Genomic DNA, 24,943 nt, shown 5'->3' with positions numbered 1-24,943 from the left:
CCGAATTTTAGAAACCACAATTATGTATCAAAATCATGGGCATAAAATCCTTTATTTCCAACTCGACAAATACATAAATAAATAGTCATAATGAAGAAAAATATTAAATTTTCCGAAAAATCCATAAAGGTAGCATAGAAAGGCCGCGGGCCCCACGGACGGGTGCCGACCCCGTCCGAGCCCGACTACGAGGGGAGGGGAGAGTGATGTCTTATGAACTTACATATGTTTTGGGGCGTTTCGAGGTCGTATGCAAAAGTTACGGGCGTTCGTAGTTTCGAAGTCGTTTAGGAACAAGTCTTTTTGAAAACAAAATTTTTTGAAAATAGAACTCTTTGAAACCTTAAAAGTTTAATCCTACAAAAGACATAAGGGTCACAACTCAACCGCGTTAAAAATACGAACATCAAGGAACTCATACGAATCGCTTACACAACATTTCAAACTCAATCATATCCAAGACATACGGACCATAACCCGGCCATTCTAAGGATGCCAACAACATCAAAGCAAACACGAATCACAAACATACTCGAAATTTACGAATGGAATTACCCCGAGGCAAAAATCATGTCATACCTTAGTTTCGTCTAAGACATGCCAAAAGAAAAGAAGGGTAAGCTTCACATACCTGGTTTGCTTCCTAGGCTAATCCAAACTCAAACCTCGGTCGTCAAAATCTACAATAACATCGATAGGCATCGAACATTAGTCATAATGACCAAAGTTAATCCAATTCCAAACCATTACTTTTTCTACGAATTTTGGGCAAGACTTCCCCTATAACTTGGACGCCCCGAGATTTAACTCGGCCAAATTCATCAACAACAACCAAGCCAACAACCATCCAAACAAGATTTAAGGACATTCCGAACAATCCACAAAGTATTCAAGACAATCCCAACAATATGCTACGAAACCCGAAACCTTCCAACTTAATGAATACGACAATAATGCGTTTCTTTCTTTCAAATTCTCATACTACGTCAACAATTCCCTACATTACCAAATTACCTTCATAAATATAAGGAAACATATTAAGATCGTATTGACTTTCAAAACAGCCCACAACAATTGCAACACCAACATAAGTCATTAAATTCATTTCACATTGTAGAATTCGCAACGACGACAACCAAAATACTACATCACATTAGTCCCACATATACTTGCCCCAAAATCGGCCCATTTTCGCCAACACCACAACACACACATTCCATAATTTTCATCCATTTTCACACACTAAAAACAACATGCAATCATGCTAAACACACTTAATTCTTCATTACTACACAACCACACACACACGGCCTCAATCACACTACACACGGCCCAACTTCAACCCAACATATTTCATGAGTTTCCATTCATTTCTTCACACTCTACAACACACAAACCATGCATAGTATATGAAAGAGGAGATGGAATCCTTACCTTTTCCTCCAACTTCTTTACTTGTCCCAAATCGAAAACGGTGAAACCAACCATTATCTTCCGAGATAATTATACCACGTCGAAGAGCGTCTTGAACTTAATAAGAATACAAGAGAATTACAATTTTTGGACCAAGAATTGAAGGCTAGGAATTTTTTCTCTTTCCTTTCTCTCTTCTCTCTCTTGGTCGTTTTCCTCTCTTCTTTTTCTTTCAATTTTGGAAAGTTTTGGAACTGATTTTGCTGAAAAAAAATGAGGTTACGTCATTTTAAAACTGCCAACGTCGAGCATCACAGTACGCCATCAGCGATAATGTAGCGCATCTTAGTGCATCTTGAGGGGCGATGCGGAAAGCGGTACCGCGGGATTACTTGTTCCTGCGTCGATAGTTCAGTTTGTAACGTCTATAATTCTCTACTCCGATGTCCTATCAATGAACGGTTTGTTGCATTACAACCGACTCGACGAACTTCATTTTAGGCTTTTAAAACACCTTAAAACTCCACATATACTATGAGATATGCGCCTCATAGTTGACTTAAAAATTAAGCCCAGCATTTCCCAAATTTTCGTCGAACTTATTTTCTTCAATTTACTCGATCTCGAAATATTCCAACGCACAAAATGCGGGATATAACAGTAATAGATACACTGGGGCTATTTTCGCATGGAGGTCAAGCGTCCTCTAGATGGACACAACAATACTCAAAAGCGATATGTTAGGATCCATAACGGCTAATACATGCCCAAACACAAACAAATACATGTCATGGCATATTAACTGAATTAACAATCATGGATTATAGTTGAATTCACTTCTCAAGTCATATTCTCACAATAGAGGTAGTCCAAGTCATAATGAATCTAAAAATCTTGCCCAAATGATTCATTCAAGTTCAAGAAACCCATTCAACGGAAAACATGTTTAAAGCTTCAACATTTAGAAAAATAAGTTTAATCATCCATATTAGGGCAAAACATGTTCATCACAATAGCTTAATTCATATAAGGTTCGATGCGGGCTTGACCCTACACTCACATGACCTTGTTCAAATATCATGTTTTAGTTCGAAAATAAGTTCAACAAAGAACAACGACCAAACTAGAGTTTTAATTTGTACAAACAATTAAAGCAGGATTCTCGTAACTACTCATGCCCTCAAAACATTCTTAAAAGTAGGCATGTTTCAATCGATGTTTTCAAAGCATATCAAAACGTTTTGAAAATATAGACATACTTCAAAAGAAGGTTTTCAAAAGTAGACATACCACAATTTCCACTCAAAAGTATTCTTCCAAGTTCAACAAATCATTCTACAATGATTATTAATGTTAAAGTTCAGAACTTTAATCAAATTCTAAGAGTTCCTACCCTTATCGAAAAACTAGGGCTGTTTCGTGCCCAAAAACGTGTTCTTGTATCCCCATGAATCACACATGGATTCTTATTTTTTCTAATACCCTATAATATTCCAAATCCTCTAAATAATCTCAGTAAGGATCAAAGAATATACCTTTAAGAAGTTTCCCAAAGTCTCCTTCAATTTTTCTTTCTTTGGTTTTCAAGAGTCAATGATTTTGAAGGATGAAATAGTGTTAGTTCGATGTTAGTTTGATGTTGTAATGATGGGAATTGATTAAGAACATACCTTAGATGTTTTGGAGAAGCCTTAGAGTTGTTTTCTGTCAAAAAGTCGGCCAAAACAAAGTGGGGAAGCGTTATAACAAAGTTTTAAACATATACGGTTCAAAACTAGAAAAATGGGATCGTGCGGCACATGTGTATCGCACCCCCATCGCACGTTTGGCCACGTACGAAACCTGTGAGTCACACAGGTGGCACACAAGGACAAACATTTGTCAGAGACAGGTATCGTGCGGCCCACCTGTGCGTGCACGGCTGTTCCGACAGGCGATAATGTTCAGTAAAATGGGCATAAATCCTAGCACAAAGCTCTGTTTGAGCTCACCATATATAATTGGAAAGGTATTTCAAAGATCTACAAGTTTATGTTTTATGTTTTCTCAAATTCTCAACGGTTGTTCACGTAATTAGGCTAGAAGTCAGACCTACCATAAACTTAGTCAATTCTATCATACCTTGGGCACCTCACTATTCGTATTGATCTTAAAACAACTATTTCCACCCAAACTCATCCTGATAGGACTTTATAGAGATAGAATGTCATATTAATACTCATTTAATACGTTCACACCTAACCCAGATTCACGGAGTTTTACATGAAGTACGGGTTATTACACATTGGATAGGATAACATTAGAAAATAGTACAGTTCTTGGCCTTAAATTTCCACCTAATCATAATTGAACTCAAGAATTGTACTCAGCATGCTGAAACATTTGAAACATCAATAAAAGTCCAAAAGCAGTACTCTGATCAATGTCTTCTAGTATGAAACTTTTGCTTCTACCAATTTGGATCTCTTGTCTTGAATGTTTTGTATCTGAAACAAGGCATTTGTGATTTGTCATTGTTTAATAGCCTCATTGCATCTTTGGCATCTCCTGAAAATTGTTGAACTGCATAGTACCTGTAAAATAAAAAACCATGTTAGCTAAAAAAATCTACCAGTGCATTGCCTTCTCTCAAGATGTGAGAAAATTGCACTTGGCCCTTATCCCTCCATTAAGTAATCTTTTTAACCTCCATGTAGATCCTACAAGGTACCTCCCATTTTCGTTGCAGAATTTTTTAATGGTTAATGAATCTGACCCAATTATCACAGGTTCCAATTGGTTGTTCATATAGTATTCAATTCCATCATGTGTTGCCGCTGCTTTAGCACATATGTAGTTTTTATTTAGTAGCCTTTGACACTTGCATAAATCAGATCACCTTTTCCATTTCTAATACAAAAGGCTGCTACGCTCATACCAGGATTACCTCTAGATGCACCATATATATTACATTTGAACCAGCCTGTGTTAGGACACCTCCACTGCACTAGAGTATACCTTACTTGTGGGCTATATCCTTCCAGAAACTGAACTTGTTATAGCCAATTTAATGGCATGTTCTTCATCGAGGGGTATTTTGTTTTTGTCAGATTATGCATGTTGTGATTGATTTCATGAATCACTTTTTTCTTATTGATGTTACCTCCATGCATGATAGGATTGCTTCTCTACCACAACTGCCAACAAATGAAAGCAGGAGCTGGTTGAAATAATGGTTTCAGCTTTGGAGGACACTTGATGTTCCACAATTTTACCACTACTTGATGCAATTGAACCAGTGGACCAATTATTCCAGCAACACTAGTGTAATATTGTCATACAATGCTGCAAAATCTTCAGTAAAGAAAAGATTGTTGAACAATTTCTTCATGTGGTTGATCACAACATTTACGTCTTGACACAATAGCAATTTTCATCCTCTTCAATTTTCATCTACAGGAAGTTTGTATTTCCATAACCTCCATAAGAAGAATGATATTTTGAATGGTACACCTTCGGTCCACATTCTGGTATAATGTATTGAGACTTGTTGCTTCTGTTTGAGTAAGTTCCAAGCACTTCCTACTGTAAATCTCTCAATACTTGTGAGCATCTACCAAGACTGATGAAAGCGTTAGTGAAAGCAAAACAGATAAAGAAGAAAATTAAAGAATGGAAAAGGACTATAATTAAGTTGAAACAAGAAAACAAAAAACCTCATGTTATAACTAGAGAAAATCAAACTACTATTTTAGAAGCAGCAATTAAGACAAAATACATATATTTCTGCACAAGCATAGAAGGATGAGAAACTCAGTCATAGAATTCTCCATTTGTTTACTACTCAATGTCTAAGAACGCATATTGCTAGTTGTACACACCATCAGCCATTGAATTTTCCTTTTTAAGGGAAATTGGAAAGAAAATAGTTAATGATAAAAAAACAGATGAACTATCACTTTTTCGCGAGGTTCACACCCCAATTATAAGATGTTCTCTTTTCCTATCTGAACTATCACCATCTATGTATTAAAACACAATTCGAAGCTAATTAGGCCAACTAGTTGTTCTTTTTTCCTACCTGAACTATCAACTAGGTTTGTTTTAATACATGGACTGTGATAGTTCAGGTAGAAAAAGGGAACAAGTGATAGTTGGGGGTGAAACTCGCGAAAAGTGATAGTTCATGTGTATTTTTGACCATTAGTTCAAATGAAAGTAAAGCTTTATATCATTGGTACTTCCTTTGCGAGTAAATTTCATGGGTGGTCATCCACCTTTGTGTTCATTACCTAAAAGTCACTAATTATTTTTTTTGTTATATGAAAATCATATAACTTTACCTCACCTATCACAAAAATATCTTTGATCGAATTTGGCGAAAATCCTACCTAAAATGTGAGAAAAGATAACAAATATGTCCAGTATATTTTAGAGTAGGTTCAAAATAGTCCGTCAAATATTCCACATTCTCAAGAAAAAATAGTCAGTCAAATATTCCTTAATTTTGAGAAATTTTTTTTTTTTTTTTTTTTTTGCTTCTAAAAAGGAGCATTTTAATGACCCTGTTCTTACATAAATAGGCTGGAGAGTAGTTTTTATTAATTAGATATTAAGTAGGGTAAGGGGGGAAAGACAGAATATTATCGGCGCATGCTTGGCTATGGCACATGCTCATGTCCCTTTCCTAGACAAACTCAAAGTTTGAAGATACTGCTCCTCCTAAGTACCTTGTTCTTTTCCATTTATGTGATTTTTAATTTATTAAAAAATAAATAATATTTTTATTTAATTGTTTTTAATTACATAAATATTTGTGACTTATTTTAAATCAAATTTCGAAAAGCTTTTTTTATTGAGATCGGGTGTGACCGGACTAGTGACACATCGATGAAGTCGGTGAATCCCTACGTCGGTGGGAACCCTATTCTAGTCTAATTGTAATAGATTTGGTCTATTTATGGTGAATTTGTAATTATGGTAATATAGGATGTGTAGTTCTATTGGAATAGGGTTACCTTATTAGACTAGGGTAAGGAGGACCTTACTTGTATATACGGAGGTCATTATGATGAATGAAAAGCAGAAATAATTCTCCCATTATTCTTGTCTCTCTAAATTCTTGTCCCTGTCTCGATTTTAACATGGTATCATAGCCATGTTAGAAAGAACACAAAAACCCTAAAACAATGGTAGGTGACGGAGAAACCGACGATAAAGGCAAAGGAATCGCATTGAAGAAAACAAAGCCCCAAAAAAGACAATCTCACCTTATGACATTAATAAGAATCATAAACACTATTTTGTGGTGACACAGAAAATTGAAAGGTGAAAATTATGAAGAATAGGCTAGATCCATGAGGACAACCCTAAGAGCAAAGAAGAAATTGAGCTTCGTTGACGGTACGATCAAGAATCCGAATGAAGAGTCGCCAGACTTGGAAGATTGGTAGACTATAAACTCATTGTTGGTGTCGTGGATTCGCAACACTATAGAACCAATGCTTCGCTCAAAGATTTCACATAAAGAGGAAGTAGAAGAATTATGGATGAGCATCCAAGAGCGGTTCGCTGTTATCAACGGCCCTCGGATGAAACAACTAAAGGCGGAACTTGTAGAATGCAAGCAGAAGGGAAGGACCATAGTGGATTACTATGGAAAACTCACTAACCTATGGGAGGAATTGGCGAATTACGAACATATTCCAACTTTTAAGTGCGGAAAGTGCACGTGCAGTCTAGGGACGGCCCTAGAAGCCAAAAGAGAAGAAGAAAAGATGCATCTTTTCCTCATGGGATTGGATGAGGCAATGTATGGAACGGTGAGGTCAAACATACTGGCCTAGGAACCATTACCATCCTTAAATATGGTATATTTGAAGCTGGTGCAAGAAGAGCGTGTGAGAGGAATCAAACGAAAAATGGAGGACCGAAGTGAAACCATGGCTTTTGTCATGTAAGGGAGAAACCCTCACCGTGACCAAGATGAAGGGAAAAATGATGGTGCATTCTGCACACATTGCAAGAGATCCGGACATGTTGTGGATGAATGTTTTCGACTCATTGACTATCCGCATTGGTGGCCAGGAAATAAAAAAGAAGATGAAAAAACAAAAAGAAGAGGACAGGAACATCAGCAGATGGCTGGACTCGGATCCGATCATGGAAGAAGAAACCACCGAGCTAATGCCGTGGTTGCTAATGAAGGAACTCATACGGAGATAAAACCTGCGAACACAGGCAGGACATGACCTCACAATTTGAGCGAAGAGATTCGGAAGACTGTGATTCATAACGTTAAATTCCCAAGAAATAAACCCAAATGGCAAGATGGACGATAAGACCGAAAACTCATCCTGGATTATTGACTTCGGAGCTACCAACCATGTGATGGGTAATCCGGAGGAGCTGAGAGATCAGCGGAACATTCTTGAGTGTCCGGTTGGGGCTTGGAACGGGGAGCGTCGAGGTGGACTTTACTATTTTCAGAATGTGCTGTAGATATGAGGTATAAAGACGGAGGCAGTCGATTGGTTCCATCTTTGGCACAAACAGTTAGGTCATGCTTTAGCACAAGTAACGAAGTCAATTACAACATTAGGCCTAAGAGAGAGTAGTACTAGATTCGATAAAATATGGGATGTATGCCAAAGGGCAAAATAAACAAGAAGTGTTTTTCCTTTAAGTGATAATATAGCTTTGGATATTTTTGATATGATTCATTGTGATTTATGGGGACCATATAGAACCCCTTCCTCTTGTGGTGCTTCGTATTTTTTGACTATTATGGATGATGGTTTGCAAGCCGTGTGGATTTTTCTTTTAATCGATAAGAAAAAAGTATGCCAAACCTTGAAAAATTTCTTCGCCTTGGTAGATAGGCAGTTTGGTAAGAAGGTGAAGATTGTTAAAAGTGATAACGGAACTGAGTTCACATGTATGAAAACTTACTTCTTCAAACATGGAATTCTTTTTCAAACATCTTGCACAAGGAGACCACAACAGAATGGAAGAGTCAAAAGAAAACACCGTCACATTCTTAATATGGAGCGAGCATTAAGATTTCAGGGTCATCTTCCAATCAGATTCTGGGGAGAATGTGTTTTGACTGTGGGGTATTTGATCAATACAACACCATCTTCGATTTTGAATGGAAGACCCCCTATGAAGTTTTGTACGGGGAAGAACCCCATTACGACGGCTTAAGGGTGCTGGGGTCACTATGCTAGGCACGTACAAGAAGAACGAGGGACAAGTTTGAGCGTCGGAGTCGTTGGTGTGTCTTCTTGGGATACCCTGAACTTGACAAAGGGTTGGAGATTATATTACTTGAGAATGATGAATATTTAGTCTACGGAGATGTGGACTTCTATGAGAATAAGTTCCTCTTTGTTGTAGGATCAGGTAACTTAGTCAACAGCATAGAAGTGAACCCACATGAAATGGAGGAAGAAAGAAACCAACACGACTTCGAAGAAGACCAGACTAATAATATAGGAACGAACGGAATTCGGATGGACAAAGTACTGACAATTCGATTCATAACGAACCCACGGAAGAGCCAGAATTGGACTAAACAGATGTCGGTCTAGATAGCAGATATGTGAAGGAAGTACAGACGAAAAATGTCCGGGCCGACGAAATGCCAACGGGAGAACAATTGGGTGGTGATAAACGTCAGAAGCATGAATTTATTCGGTTGCGATACTACGTCACTGAAACATTCCAGAAAGGAAGTCCATCAACGCGTCCGCCCGATCCTCATCAACCCTCAGATGCGCCTTATCCTTTAGCTCACTATATATCTTGTGATAATTTTTCCTCGCAACACAAAATCTCCCTTGCATCAATCACCACAGGAACTGAGCCAAAAACCTTCTCGGAGGTCATGAAAAAGGAACATTGGAGAAAAGCCATATAGCAAGAGATACGTACATTGGAGGACAATGGCATGTGGACATTAGAAACATTTCCACTGGATAAGAAAGCGCTCGAATGTCGATAGGTGTATAAGATCAAGTACAACTCTGACGGTACAATCGAGCGGTATAAAACTCGGTTGGTTATTTTCGAGAATAAGTAGGAAGAAGGAATTGACGACAATGAAATGTTTGCTCCAGTTGCTAAGGTAGTAACCATTTGGACCTTCCTGGCTGCTGCGGCTGCGCGTAATTGGGAGTTGTATCAGATTGATATTCATAATGCCTTCTTGCACGGTGACCTTACGGAGGAAGTTTATATGAAATTGCTACTGGGATTTCCTATACCTGGTCCAGTCCAAGTATGTCAACTCCGAAAATCATTGTATGGTTTGAAACAAATCCCACAGTGCAGGTTTGCGAAATTGTCAAGTACTTTGATAACATATGGGTTCAAACAGTCGCACTTAGATTATTCTCTCTTCATGATGCTCCGAGGTGGTATGAAACTTAACGTCTTAGTCTATATGGATGACTTTATTATCTTCGGTAACGAGTGCCATTGAACGATTCAAAGACTATCTCCATGCAAGTTTTCACATAAAGGATTTGGGCCCTCTAAAGTATTTTCTGGGAGTTGAAGTTGCATGTAGACCAACTGGGTTATTTCTCTATCAACGGAAGTATGCCTTGGACATCATCTCTGAGTCAGAACTAAACCTATCAATACTCCCATGGAACATAATCATGGTTTGGTGTCAGCCAAAGGAGCCAATTTGGGAGATCCGGAACCATACCGACGCCTGGTTGGTAGATTGATATACCTCCGTTTTACGCGACCACAATTGTCATATTGCGTGCATGTTCTGTCCCAATTCATGCAACCACCGAAGGGAGCACATTGGAACGCGGCTCTCCGTGTGGTGCGCTACTTGAAGAAGAACCCAGGACAAGGCATTGTGATGAGAAAAGATTGTGATCTCCGGTTGTATAGATGGTGTGATTCAGATTGGGTCGGATGTCCGTTGACTCGTAAATCCCTCACCGATTGGATTATATCCCTCGGGAATTCAGCCGTATCATGGAAGACCAAGAAACAACACATTGTCTCTCGCTCGTCAGCGGAGGCAGAATATCGGTCAATGACAATGACAGTCTGTGAATTGAAATGGTTAAAGAGAATTTTGCGTAGTCTGGGCATTGAACATAAGTCTCCAGTGAAAATGTACGTGACAGTCAAGCGACATTATATATTGCACGAAATTCGGTGTTTCATGAACGGGCTAAACACATTGAAGTCAACTGTCACTAATTCAGGGATGCACTCCAATCCGGTATAATATTTCTCAATCATGTGTCAACTAGTGAGCAATTGGCAGATGTGTTTACAACGGCTTTGGGCAAATCGCAGCATCAATATTTTCTTGGCAAGTTGGCCATTCGTGACCCTCATGCTCCAACTTGAGGGGGGTATTGAGACCGGGTGTGACCGGACCAGTTTGTCTTGTCCGGTCACGTCGGTGAAGTTGGTGAATCCCTATGTCGGTGGGAACCCTATTCTAGTCTAATTGTAATAAGTTTGGTCTAGTTATGGTGAATTTGTAATTATGGTAATATAGGATGTGTAATTCTATTGGAATAGAGTTACCTTATTAGACTAGGGTAAGGAGGACCTTACTTGTATATAACGAGGTCATTATGATGAATGTAAAGCAGAAAGAATTCTCCTATTATTCTTGTCTCTCTAAATTCTCGTCCATGTCTCTGAATGTATTCTTTCTAAAACTCCATACTCAATCAAAATGTATAATATAATTTGAGACAAAAGGAGTAATTGTTCAACAATAAGTCAAGGTTAAGAAAAAGCAAACAATTATACACATCGACGATGTAAGAGGATTTTATGCCATCACGTAACTTAACTTATAATAATTTTTTAAAATTAAATTACCAATTAATTAATATTTATTATAAAAAGTGATCTATAATTACCTCATAAATGAAATACATTGTATAAACATTTTTTATGCAACTAGTGCGCATGCATTCCTGTCAACTAGGTGCCCTTCCTGTCGATCCTTTCCCAAGTTGATGACTAATAGAGGCATTGAGGTTTTTAACTCAACTATAAGAACAAGTAGCCCTTCAGCTTCAAGAGTTATTTTTTTCTTCTTTATTTTTTTTCTTTGTTTCTTAGGGGAGTTCCTATATTACTCCCTCCGTCTATTTTTACTTGTCGTGTATATTTGAAATAGTTGTTCATTTTTACTTGTCAAATTTGAAAATCCAAGAGATAATTTACTATTTTGTTGCTACTTCACCCTTATTATTAATTATTGGTTTGGAAAGTTCAACGAATTCTTAGTGGCTGCATAACTTTTAAAGTATGTTTTGTTAATTTCAATCATTCGATGACCTAGTAATAATTAGGGGTTATATAGTTAAATTATCATTCTATTTATGAATAAAATAAAAAAAAAAATAAGGTATGTACGCTAAGTCAATATAGACAAGAAAATGAATAATACGGAATATAAAAAAGACTACGTATTTTAATTCACAGAAATAAAAAATATTAAAAATCAATTTATGTGGCACAATTTTCAAATTTCGAGAGTCAAACTTTTCAATTTTGACCGTAAATTTGAATATAGAACTTTAAAGTTTTGAAATAAAATTTACATATTTAAACACAATGTAAAAAGTACTACAAGTCATGAAAATAGAAAATTTAAATATTTATAAGGCATATGAAAAATATTTGGTAAAAAAATGAATTTGACTCTCAAAATCGAAAAGGTGCCACATAAATCCGAACAATGTTTTTGCACTCCTAAGAAATATATTTAACAATTTTAATTATAAGAGAGTATTTGTTTAATCTATATTCTATTTCTCTTAAAAAAATTCACTTAATTAATGCTTCACTAATAATAGTAGTAAGAGTGAATTTGGAAAAAAAGTAATAGTAATTATTTTTATTTCTCTAAAACATCAAATATTTTAGAACAAATTCAATTCTCCTTCCGTCCGTCTACTTCTTTTTCATTTTCATGGTGGAAAGGGAGATGTGGGAGGGGGATGACAGGAATGAATTTTTAGAAGGGGAACTAACAATTATTGAAACTATTACTATTAAAAAATTACTATTTTCCCACTAGAAAATGTTCAGTGACTATTATCATTGAATGTCAATGGGAAAAAACCGAAATAGTAGTGTTTTCACATGAAAAATTAGGAAATTTCCTGGTGTTTTAATGAAACCTATTTCCAACCATGCATTTTTCCAGTGAGCTGGTTCGGTGGGAATGAGGTGGGAAAAGCATGTTTTATAACACAAAATTTTCACTGAATGTCGGTGGGAAAAACCTTTATTTCTAGAAGTGTATGGTTGGAAAAAGGCATAATACATAAACAGGCCACGTTGGCAAGTATGCCCTCCAACTTTGGGTGTGCACAAGTAGGCACCTCAACTTGTCTCCACTTTATCAGTTGAACACTCCAACTTACAAAATGATCATCTAGACAACTCGAAAATTTATGTCCCGTGTCGCCTTACGCCGTTGATGTTCACGTGTTCAACTTTATACAAGTTGAGGTGCCTACTTATTCACAACCAAAATTGGAGGGCATAGTTGTCAATTGAGGCCAAGTTTGAGGGCCTGTTTATGTGTAATGTCTTTGAAAAATTATAAATTACCTCTTTGATTGACATAACTAATTATAACTCGTTATGACGACGTTTCATCTTATATCTACAACATTCTGACATTATTAACTGACAATTGTATAGCTTGGATCTGGTACTAAATTATTGCTTATCAAATATTGATATGGTTTCAGAGAAGTTTTTCTTTAACAACTTGGCCAGTAAACATAATATGTATGTGTGTATGTATTAGTAGGCTGATGGAATTAGTTGAGGGCATCCTTTTGTCTTTAGCTTTGGATGTTTCTTCTGTCTTTGGTTGACAAACAATGACATGTGGACAAGCCCTAAATGAAGTGAAGGACCCCAAATTTTTTGTTCCTACTTCTATTTGATTTTGTTTTCTTTGTTTTTTGTGATATATAGATAAAAAGTCACATGGTTTGCCTTGTAATTTAATAGAAACAGTTCAAATTATTAATGTTGGTGAGATGATAGTTGTGAATAAAGCTCCCCATAAACGACCGTCTTCTTTTTCCCAACATCTATTTCTTATTCGCGTATTGCATATTGGTTAATTAGGACCGGGTGTTTTGAAGAGTTAAAGATTTAGGTTAAGATATCACATTATTCGAGAAATCTTAAATGCTATGGGGGTTATCACGATCCAAATTTGTAGGATCCGTGACCGGTACTCAGCTAATAATTCATCAAGCAAACCAAACTAATCATAATGGATTTAAGGCGTTTAAGCACGAAAAGCAAAATTTTAATTAGTCTTCAAATTCATAGGACAACCCAATACCGTTGACAAAGCCAAAAATTTCCAAGTCATAATACAATTACAAGAATAAAAAAAGGGAATTTTACGTAGTGTAGAGAACATATAAGAGATATTTATATTTAATAACTACACTTTAGTTTAATTTACATTTAGTAGCTAAATGTTGTATTTCAATTACACAAAGCAACTAATTCAAAACCCATCTCCTCTTATTCTATTATATCAATCTTTTCCCTCAACCCCCTCTCTCTTCTCCCTCAACTCTCTCTTCTCCGTCAACCGACTCTCTCTTCCTACCGAGCTAGCCGCCTCCGCTGCCTGTCATCTTCTTCTACCGAGCTAGCCGCCTCCGCTGCCTGTCATCTTCTCCTACGGAGCTAGCCGCCTCCGCTGCATGTCATCTTCTCCAACGTCTTCGATCGAGTGTATTTATCAGATCTGCAACCGAAATTCTAAAGACTCAAGATCGATCGCGGCGGCGGACTTCGCCGTTGACGGCGGTGGGAAAGAAATAGTTGATCGCGGACGACCCGGACGACGTCGCCGTTGCCGGATCTGAGTGTATTTGCTCAGATCTGAATGTATTTCTCTGATCTGAGTATTTAACATTGTTGTTGCTTGAGATGTATTTGTTTTTTTTGTTGAATACATAGAAAGAAATGGTTTGTGGTTGGATCCTTACCGGACGACGGCGCCGTTGCTAGAGATGGAAAATCTCCGATGGTGTATTTTAAGATTTGAGTGTATTCTATTTCTTGTATCTCAAATCCGAGTGTATTTTTTTTTCTTGTATCTCAAATCTGAGTGTATTTTTTTCTTGTATCTACATCTGAGTTTATTTCAGTGTATTCGTTATTTTTTTAAGTGTAAAATAGAGTGTTCCTTTTATGTATTTTTTGCTCGTATTTCGAAGGAGATTTTTTTGTATACAAATGAATACAGTGAATTTTGAATACGGCTGAATATCTTTGTATTCTTTTGCATTTATGTTGTTTGATGTAACGATCCGCTTGGTCATTATAGTGCTTTTGACCCATTTACCCTCATTGACCCTTCCCCGAGCCCTATTAGTACGATTTTGACCCGCGGGGACGGGTGGCACGATTGGTATTGATATGATTTCGCTTGGCATTGATATTATGCATGGCACTCATCCTCACTTTATATGATACATTGATATGAATTGTGAATTAGTACTGATGATAAGTAAGACAAAGGAACATCCGAGGTCTTTGCCGGATTGTATATGAGAAAGATGAGTGTCCAATTTCCAAAGTCTTTGCCGGGATCGTGAGAGTGGTACATGGACTTCGCGGGTCCCCCATGCATCATGACTATCATGGCGTGGATGTATTCCGTCCGTAGCATTTGTGTACGGAGATTACATTTGGCCAGTGCATTTCATTGCATTGCATATGCATTCATTACTACATTTATATATTTCTTGGATTCTGACTTGATGCTACTATACTTGAGTTATATTTCTTGGACTGTGTTGTGTGTGTACTTGATTGCTAGCATGTCTATTCTTCAGTTCTTTCTTTATATATGTTAGCTAACTGTTGTCGGCCTAGGATACCTACCAGTACATAGTGTTTGTACTAATACTATCTTGCTGCATTCTTTTCTGAGTGCAGAGTACGTGACAGGCTCTACTTCCACTCCTCGTGATTGATTCCCGAGGCCACCTTTTGAGTATCTAGGGTGAGCATTTGACGAGCCGCTGCCCAGATACTCATCTATCTTGTCTTTATATTCTTCCATTCAGATAGTCGTTTTTGACCTACAGTCTTATATATTTAGACATTTACGTCGTTGCTCTTGTACGAGTCAGACTAGCTCCTTGGGGATTGTATTTTGTATGCCGCACTTATCTTTATTTATGTTTTAGACTTATATTTCTATTATGTTATTTATTTTATAGTGGTTTGAGTTAATGATTAAGGGACGGGTTCGCCTACCAAGGTGAGAAAGGGTTGGTGCCCGCACGACTAATGATTTGGGTCGTGACAAGTTGGTATCAGAGCCCTAGGTTACCCGATTTATAAGTACAATAGCATGTCTAGTAGAGTCTTATGGATAGGTATGATGAGCTCCGTACTTATCTGCGAGAAGCTATGGGACATTTAGGAAACTTCGAATTCTTTCGTGCTACTTTATTCAAATTGGTATCTAGAATATTCGAATTGGTATCTAATTCACTTCTATTCTCTCACAGATGGTGAGGACTCGAGCTACCATTGCTAGGGACGAGGTGTCCGAGCCTACTTCTGGGGCCGACACGCGGGGACGAGGACAGGCTAAAAGCCGCGACCGGGCCGAGGTAGCGGTGGTCTCGCACCGCCCGGGCGGGCTCCTATACCGGGTGTAGGCGCGCTAGATGGAAAACTTCTCCAGAGCGTCAGCCCGCGCGAGAATATGCAGTTGGGGAAAGAACGGGAACAGCCCAGACTCACCCCGAGGTTATATCTGATCCAGTATTTCAGGACGCTATGGCTCGTATCCTTCAACATCTCGATAGTCAGCATGCCGTGGGTAGTGCTACTACTCTAGGTACATCACGACCAGGCATGCGCGTACTCCTCGAACAGGACACACCGAGGATACAACCTTTTTGCTGCCATGGCCCTGCGCATTGATGGGATTCCAGCCCCTGCAGGTGCTCCTAGGCCCGTAGCAGGCCAGGTCTTGACACTTGGGGATCAGGAGCTTATTGGCAGATTCTTGAAGATGGAGCCGCCCAGATTCTTTGGTACGCTTAGTGAGGACGCGTCTGAGTTCATTATGGATATGCATGAGAGATTGTACAAGATGAGCATTGTGGAGTCGCATGGTGTGGATTATGTGTCTTTCCAGCTTCACGGGGACGCGAAGACTTGGTAGAGGTCTTTCATTGATTGCAGGCCCGTTAGTTCGAGTATGCTCTCATGGGCAATTTTCACCAGGCCTTCTTAGAGAAGTACGTACCCCGTACTTTGAGAGATTAGAGGAGGTATGAGTTCATCCACTTGTATCAGAGAGGTATATCGGTCATCGAGTATGAGGCTCGATTTCTATTCTTGGCATGCTATGCGACGCAGTTGATTCCGACTGAGTAAGAAAGAGTTAGGAAGTTTGTGAGTGGACTGGTGCTTCCACTTCATGTTGCTTGTCTTCAGCTTGTAGCCATGGGGTCTTCCTTCCAGACCGTAGTGGATCATGCCGCAGGTGTTGAGTCGGCTAGGGCCCGATCTCTTAGTGGGGTTAGTGAGAAGAGGCCTCGTCAGTATGGTGGATACAGTGGGTCTAGTTCTAGTAGTGGGGGCCAGTAATCCAGGACCTATCAGTCACACTCTAGCTACCCCATTCAGTCAGTGCTTTAGGTATCTTCAGGTGGCCCTTCTAGACAGAGTGGTTATGGGTCAGGGCAGGCTTCTGAAGGCTCATTTTATTGACCAACCGAATGAGGTGGTCCCTCCAGTTCCTCAGCCTCAATTGTTCTTCTGGTAGCCGGGGTGGTTCTTCAGGTAGAGGAGGTGCTTCTACAAGCCGTGGTGGTTCACATTCCTCTATGGGTGGTTATCAGTCTGGTAGAGGTGGTTCTTAGGCCTCCGGGAGAGGACCTCAGTCAGGCTAGAGCGGTTGTGGGGGTGCTCATTGTTACACATTTCTCGGTAGGTCAGAGGCCGAGGTATCTGATACTGTGATCACGGGTACCATTTCTATTTGTCATCGGGCAAAGGTCAGTTTTATTTGATGGAGGGTCTACTTTCTCTTATGTGTCTGCTTATCATTCTATTGGTTGGGATTTGACTTGTGATCGTCTTGATATTCCTATTCACATGTCTACTCCGGTTGGAGATTCGGTAGTAGTTGATCAAGTCTATTTGTCTTGTTTAGTTACTTTTATGGCTTATGACATAGGGGTAGACTTGGTGATTTTGGATATGGTAGATTTCGACATTATTTTGGGTATGAGTTGGTTGTCCCCTTACCATTCTATCTTGGACAGTCACTCCAGTAATGCCAGGTATTCCTAGACTTTAGTGGAAGAGTACTCCTAGTCTTGCCCCGAAGAAGATTATTTCCTATCTCCGCGCGAAGAAGTTAGTTGATAAGGGGTGCTTGGCCTACTTAGCCCATATTCGTGATACAAGTGTTGATTCTCCACCAATGAGTCTGTGCCTATTGTGTGTGAGTTCGCGGAGGTATTCCTTTCAGATTTGCCAGGTATGCCACCCGATCACGACATTGATTTCTATATTGACCTAGATCCGGGCACTCGCCCTATTTCCATTCAGCCATATAGGATGGCACCTGCCCAGTTGAGGGTATTAAAGGAACAATTGCAGGATCTTTTGAGTAAGGGTATCATCAGACCGAACGTCTCCCCTTGGGGCTCTCCCGTGCTATTTGTGAAGAAGAAAGATGGGACGATGCGGATGTGCATAGATTAGAACCAGTTGAACAAGGTCACCATTCAAAAAAAGTATTCTATTCCCCGCATTGATGACTTGTTCGACCAGCTTCAGGGTGCTTGTGTGATTTCAAAGATTGATTTGAGGTCAGGCTATCACCAGCTGAAGATTCGGGCCGAGGATATCCCGAAGATGACCTTTAGGACTTGTTATGGTCATTACGCATTCATTGTTATGTCATTTGGGCTTACGAATGCCCCGACAGCTTTCATGGATTTGATGAATGGCATTTTCAAGACATACTTGGATTCCTTCGTCATAGTCTTCATCGATGATATTTTGGTGTATTGGAAGAGTAAGGAAGAGCATAAGCGTCATTTGAGGGTTGTCCTTGGGTTATTGTAAGAGAAAGAGCTTTATGCCAAGTTTTCTCAGTGTGTGTTTTGGCTTGAGTAAGTGGCATTCTTGAGCCACGTGGTGTCAAAGGACGGGATCTGGTTGATCCCAGGAAGATTGAGGCTGTTAGAGATTGGGCGAGGCCCATTTCAGTGACTGAGATTCGTAGCTTCATGGGTTTGGCTAGTTACTACCGCCGATTTGTTAAAGGGGTTTGCTTCTGTTGCTTCTCACCTGACTCGATTGACTCAAAAGGAGGTTCCTTTTTAGTGGTCCGATGCTTGTGAAGAGAGCTTCCAAAAGCTTAAGACCTTGGTGACTACAACACCTATTTTGGCATTACCCGTGGAAGGTAAGGACTTCTCAGTTTATTGTGATACGTCTCGTGTTGGTTTGGGCGCCGTGTTGATTCAAGAGGGCAAGGTCATTGCCTATGCTTCTAGGTAGTTGAATATTCATGCGAAGAACTGCCCTACTCATGATTTGGAGTTGGCAGCGGTAGTCTTCGCTGTGAAGATTTGGAGGCATTATTTGTATGGGGTCCATCGTGAGGTATTCACTGATCACCACAGTCTACAACATGTGTTCAACCAGAGGGATCTCAATGCTAGACAATGTAGATGGATGGAGCTACTTAAGGGTTATGATATCACCATTCTATACCATCCGGGCAAAGCTAATGTGGTAGCTGATGTTTTGAGCCGAAAGGCAGTGAGTATGGGCAGTTTAGCTCGGTTGATTGCTTTGGAGCATCCTTTAGCCATGGAGGTTGGACTCAAGCTTGTGCGACTTGATATTTCAGATCTAGTTAGGGTTTTTGTTACATCCCGTAATTTGTACATTGGGAAAATCCGAGCTAACCATGATAAGTTAAGAACAAGACTATTCCGGGATACGAGGTAGAGACTTTTAACCTCCGATATTGTTTTAAGGCATAAGTTGCTTATGAATCTATTGATATGGAATATTAAGGAAAATTTGGGGTTAAAAGTTAATTATTGGAAGTTAACCATTTTCATGAAATAGCCATATATGGCCACGTGGCGTGTAGGCTACCACCCATGGCTTGGCTAATTTTAATCGATCCAAGCCACAAATGGGGAATGGGCCACATGTGGTAAATATATATGTAAACAATAGATGACAAGCAAGATATTATTCATCATCTTCACCCCTTAGAAACTTGGAGAAAAAAAAAGGAAGACCATTCGGCCAAGGCATAGCCGAACATGGTGCCATGAAAAATTGATCAAAAAAATATTTTCTTTTAGCAATTCAACTAATTGGAAGGTCCTCTATAACGTGGAGTGGTCATTGGAGCAAGCAAACCATTCATTTTTGCAATCACAAACTCTAGCCAAGTTGGAACTAAGTGGAAAAGGTAAGGATTAATCTTCTTTACATGTGTTATGGATGGTTTGTACATGTTCTAACAGGTAGAAATGGATGAAATTCATTTAATCATGTATGTTGAAGTTGGGAAATAGGTAGGAAAGCAGGTTGGTAGAACAAGTGAATTGATTTTACTTGATATTTTTGGTTGTTGTGTTATGGATTCTATGATGCAAATGAAGGTTTAATGATTCAAGTCAAGTCATAATCGTTTGTGGGCTGTTTTGGCTAATGTGATTCTAATGTAGTTTCTGAATTTATGAGAATGATGTTGTTAACGTGTGGATTGTTAGTGTAGTTCATGAATTTGGAAGTTAAAATGTGTTGTTGTTGTTCCTATTGGAATCGGGAAGGTTTGGTGGTGTTGCATATCGGTTGGGTTGTTTTGAATATTGTGCGGATTGTTTGAAGTGTTCTTGAATTTGTTTGATTGGTTTCGGATTAGTACTTGAACGTGTGAGCGTTGATGTTGGCTTGAATGTATGTAGTTGGATTGAATGTAAATGGAATGTTGTCAATTATGTAGAAAGAGTTACTAACGTTAGAATGTCAATTGATTGTTGATGTTGCTAATATGATTGTTGGTATTGTTGTTGATGATTTGGCCGAGTTGAATTCTGGGGTTGTTGAATTTATAAGGGAAATGTCGCCCAAATTCTGTAGATAAAGTGCTAGTTTGGGATGGAATCTAAGTATCTATAGCTAATGTTTTGGTATATAATGACGTTGTTGTAGATCTTGGGAAGCCCGAGACTTAAGTTTGGATTAGCTTAGGGAGCGGGCGAGGTATGTAAAAACTTATCCTTTCTTTCTTTTGGCATGTCCTAGATGTAAGTATGATACGATATGAGCCTTGAGGTAACTCTACTCTTCGCATCCGAGCATGTCTCACGATTCTTATTCGCTTCTTGATATTCGCACTCTTAATGTAGTCGAGCTATTGCCCTCGAGTCTTTTGTATGTCTGGATAATGAATGTTGCATAAAGAGTTTTTATTCCTAAAGTGTTCTATAACATATAATGTCCCTAACTTTCATATATGGTCTCGGATTGCTATGATATGTTCGTAGGGATTCTATAATGAGTAATGCCCGTAACTTTCATAGCGGAGCTCGGATTGGCTTGATACATGTTTATGATCCACGAGAGATTATGTGACATATTTCGTAATGATATTTCAAGAGTCTAGTGTGACTATTCGGATACTCGAGCGTTGATTTGTCTACTTACCTATCGAGTCCTAAAAGATGATTTATGTATATGGTTCTCACTACTCGCTCGTGCTAGCCGTTATTACTTCTTTTCAGAGTCCCGGAGCCGGGTATGTATTCGTGCACAAGCCACTTTGCATTGTTCATCGAGTCCCTCACTGTGGGGCGGGTACGGTTTATATATATGATGATATGATGATGGCGCCCATTAGCGCGGATGGGCGAGTATGATATACATGATGGAGACATGATCTCATTCATCGGGTCCCTCACTAGAGGGCCGATGCAGTATATATATGATGATATGATCTCATTCACCGAGTCCCTCACTAGAGGGCGAGATGCAGATATATATATATGATGATATGATGATATGATGACATGATGAGAGATGATGACTTTATTTACCGAGTCCCTGCGGGGGCGGGACACGTTATATATGCATATGTACAAGATGATTATTCACTTATGTTTCTAAGTCCCATAATGAATTGGATATGATATTGACACGTACGATTGATGTTTCAAAGGCAAGCTTTATGGTTTTTTCCTTCTTGTACTAATTTTTTACTCCTAACGCACTTCGATGCGATTTTTTGTTTCTTTCGTATTCCATACTTTACATGCTCGGTATATATTCCGTCTTGACCCCCTTTCTTCGGGGTCGCGTTTCATGCCGCGCAGTACGGACGATCGTTTTGGTGGTCCGCGATTTAGACATCCTTTTACTGTGTTGTCTTGGAGCGCTCCTTGTCCGAAGCCAGTATTTTGGTACGAATTCTTCGTTGTATATATGTACGTTTATTCGGGGTACGGCGGGGCCTGTGTTCCGTCCCGTCATATGCTACTGTTGTTACCCTTAGAGGTCTGTAGATATACATGTGGGTTGTGATTAGTTACTGTTCGGTTGTGTTTGTGTGATTTATGTTTGGGGCGTCCCCCTTTTGCGATGGCAGCCTCGTCGGCTGCGTGTATATATGTTTTGGGATGTTGTGTATATTATGATAGCCTTGCCGGCTTATGTGCGATACATATGTATATGCGACAGTTTGAGACGATATCTCGCCTTTGTATATGTATAAGTTATTTGTATGCGGATTCTGGTTAATGGGTGTGTACGAGTGCCCAGCTCGGGCACTAGTCACGGCCTACGGGGTTGGGTCGTGACAGTTTTAGCATGTGTTGAAGCGAGGTCATCTCTCTTGGAGCAGATCAGTACACAACAGTTTGAGAATGCCTAGTTATGTAAGATTCGTGATAAAGTGCTGAGTGGTGAGGCCAAGGAGGCCATGCTTGATAATGAGGGGATTTTAAGGATTAAGGGACGTGTGTGCGTTCCTCGTGTGGGTGGTCTAATTCTATTGATATTAGAGGAGGCTCATAGTTTCAGGTATTCTATTCATCCAGGTGCGACAAAGATGTATTGTGATTTGAGATAGCACTACTGGTGGGGCAGGATGAAGAGAGATATTGAAGATTTCGTTGCTCATCGCTTGAATTGCCAGCAAGTCAAGTATGAGCACCGAGACCCAGCGGGGTGTTTTCTGAGATGCCCATTCCCGAGTGGAAGTGGGAGAGGATTGCCATGGATTTTGGTGTAGGTCTTCCGAATACCTTGGGCAAGTTTGATCCATTTTGGGTTATTGTTGATCGGTTGGCTAAGTTTGCTCATTTCATCCCAATTCAGGTTACTTATAATATAGAGAAGTTTTCCAGGATTTACATTCGAGAGATAGTGCGATTGCACGGGGTTCCTATTTCCATTATTTCCGATCGAGGTACTTAGTTTACCTCCTATTTCTGGAAGACCTTGTAGGATGAGTTGGGTACTCAATTAGATCTTAGCACTACATTTCATCCTCAAACTGATGGTTAGTCCGAGAGGACTATTCAGGTGCTTGAGCATATGTTGAGAGCCTGTGTTATTGATTTTGGTGGTTATTGGGACAAGTTCTTACCCTTGGCAGAGTTCGCGTACAACAATAGCTACCATTTGAGTATTGATATGGCATCATTCGAGGCTTTATATGGCAGTGAGGTGTCGTTCTCCTATTGGGGTGGTCCGATGTTTTTGAGAGGTTCGACCTTGGGGTACAACTTTGGTTTGCGAGTCTTTGGACAAGGTGAAGCTGATTCACAAAAAGCTTCTGGCAGCTCAGAGTAGACAAAAGATGTATGCGGACCAGAAGGTTTGAGATTTAGAGTTTATGGAGGGTGAGCAGGTTCTTCTGAAGATTTCACCCATGAAGGGTGTTATGCGATTTGGGAAGAGGGGCAAGTTGAGCCTGAGGTACATTGGTCCATTTGAGATTCTCCGTCGTTGTAACATCCCGTAAATCTGAGTTAGGTGTGAATGTGAAATAATTGTGGTTTAGATGTCATCTTAGCTATATGGATCTCTTCGGGATGGGTACAGGTGTTAATGATTTTTTCGGGGTCAAACGAGATAAGGAGGTTCGTTAGAAATCCTGAAATTTCTCTAAGTCTGAGACAGTTTTAAGTTATCTCCAGTTTTCGGGTATTTCCGTTGGGAATTTGGGAACATTCAAAATATGAAAGTTGTAGGCCTCTGAATTACCTTTCCAACCATATATTATGGAGTCCAAATGGAGTTCTATACAAGGAGTTATGTTCATTTTACCGAACACTGTGTAGAAACTGACACGGGACGCGTGATGGCCACGCTTCGCACACGTGAGGACACTTACGATGGCCCCGCATCACCGGAAAAATGGGCAAAAACACCCTTTATGAATCTTAGGTCTTCAGGGGGTCCCATGATTGCCACAGATTGCGGGTCCATCACGGAAACGACGATTTTCGGGTCAAAAGTCGAGTTTTCACTTTTCTTTCTTATATTTAAGCTTGGGGTTAGTTCCTAAACATCTCTAATGATGAAAAATCAACCCTAAGGCCTGGGAAAACCTCTAAGGTGAGTTCCTACTCCATCTACACCGATTCTATACAAAATTCACCTTTTTTTGGCACTAGTTTATCTCTCCAAATCCTAGGTTCTTGAAAACTCAAGAAAAGGGATATAAGGGCATGTGGAGTTCATCTAAGAGGTAATACTTCTGATTTTTTGAGTTTAGTAATAAGGTTTGGATGGTGTAGAGCATACTACAAGATTAGTATTCACTCATGATTCACATAAGGATTCAAGAACAAGTTTTAAGGCTAAAAAATCCCTAGTTTTTCGAATAAGGGTAGAAATCCCTAGAATTGGTTAAAGTTCTAAACTTTGTTATTAATAACCATTGTAGAACGATTGTTAAACTTATAAGAATTTGGTTGCTAGCTTATAACGGGATTAGAGGTATGTCTCTTTTTGAACATGCTCTTTCAAACGATTTTTATAAATTCTTTGGTTGTGGTTTGTGTGCGTGAGGGACAATCCCACATTAACCTTGTTTGTACTATGTTATATATACGTATTCATGATTGTTTTCCTCTCTAAAGGATGATTGAAAAATTTAGATATAAAGCTTTGGTATTCGAACTTGAATTACCCCATAAGGGATGTTTAAACTTGATAATTGAAAAGCTTGACTATCTCATGTGAATGCTCTATAATGGATTGTGTTGGACTTGAAACTTGTTTAAAGAAGTGAACCCGATTTCTAAAACTTAAATTGCTTTATGTACCCCTATAATGGGATGATGAACACAATCCTTAATGAATAATGTGTCTATCATGATATGTTTTGTGATTCGGCTTCTATGCCATGATTTGAGTGATTTGGCTTCTATGCCAGGATTGTGATTTGGCTCTTTTGCCAAGATTTATATTATTTGTGTTTGGC

This window comes from Lycium ferocissimum, chromosome 3 (genome assembly GCF_029784015.1).
Source record: "Lycium ferocissimum isolate CSIRO_LF1 chromosome 3, AGI_CSIRO_Lferr_CH_V1, whole genome shotgun sequence".
In the NCBI taxonomy this organism is placed as follows: Eukaryota; Viridiplantae; Streptophyta; class Magnoliopsida; order Solanales; family Solanaceae; genus Lycium; species Lycium ferocissimum.
The sequence above is the reverse complement of the archived record's forward strand: the minus strand, read 5'-3'. Positions refer to the sequence as shown.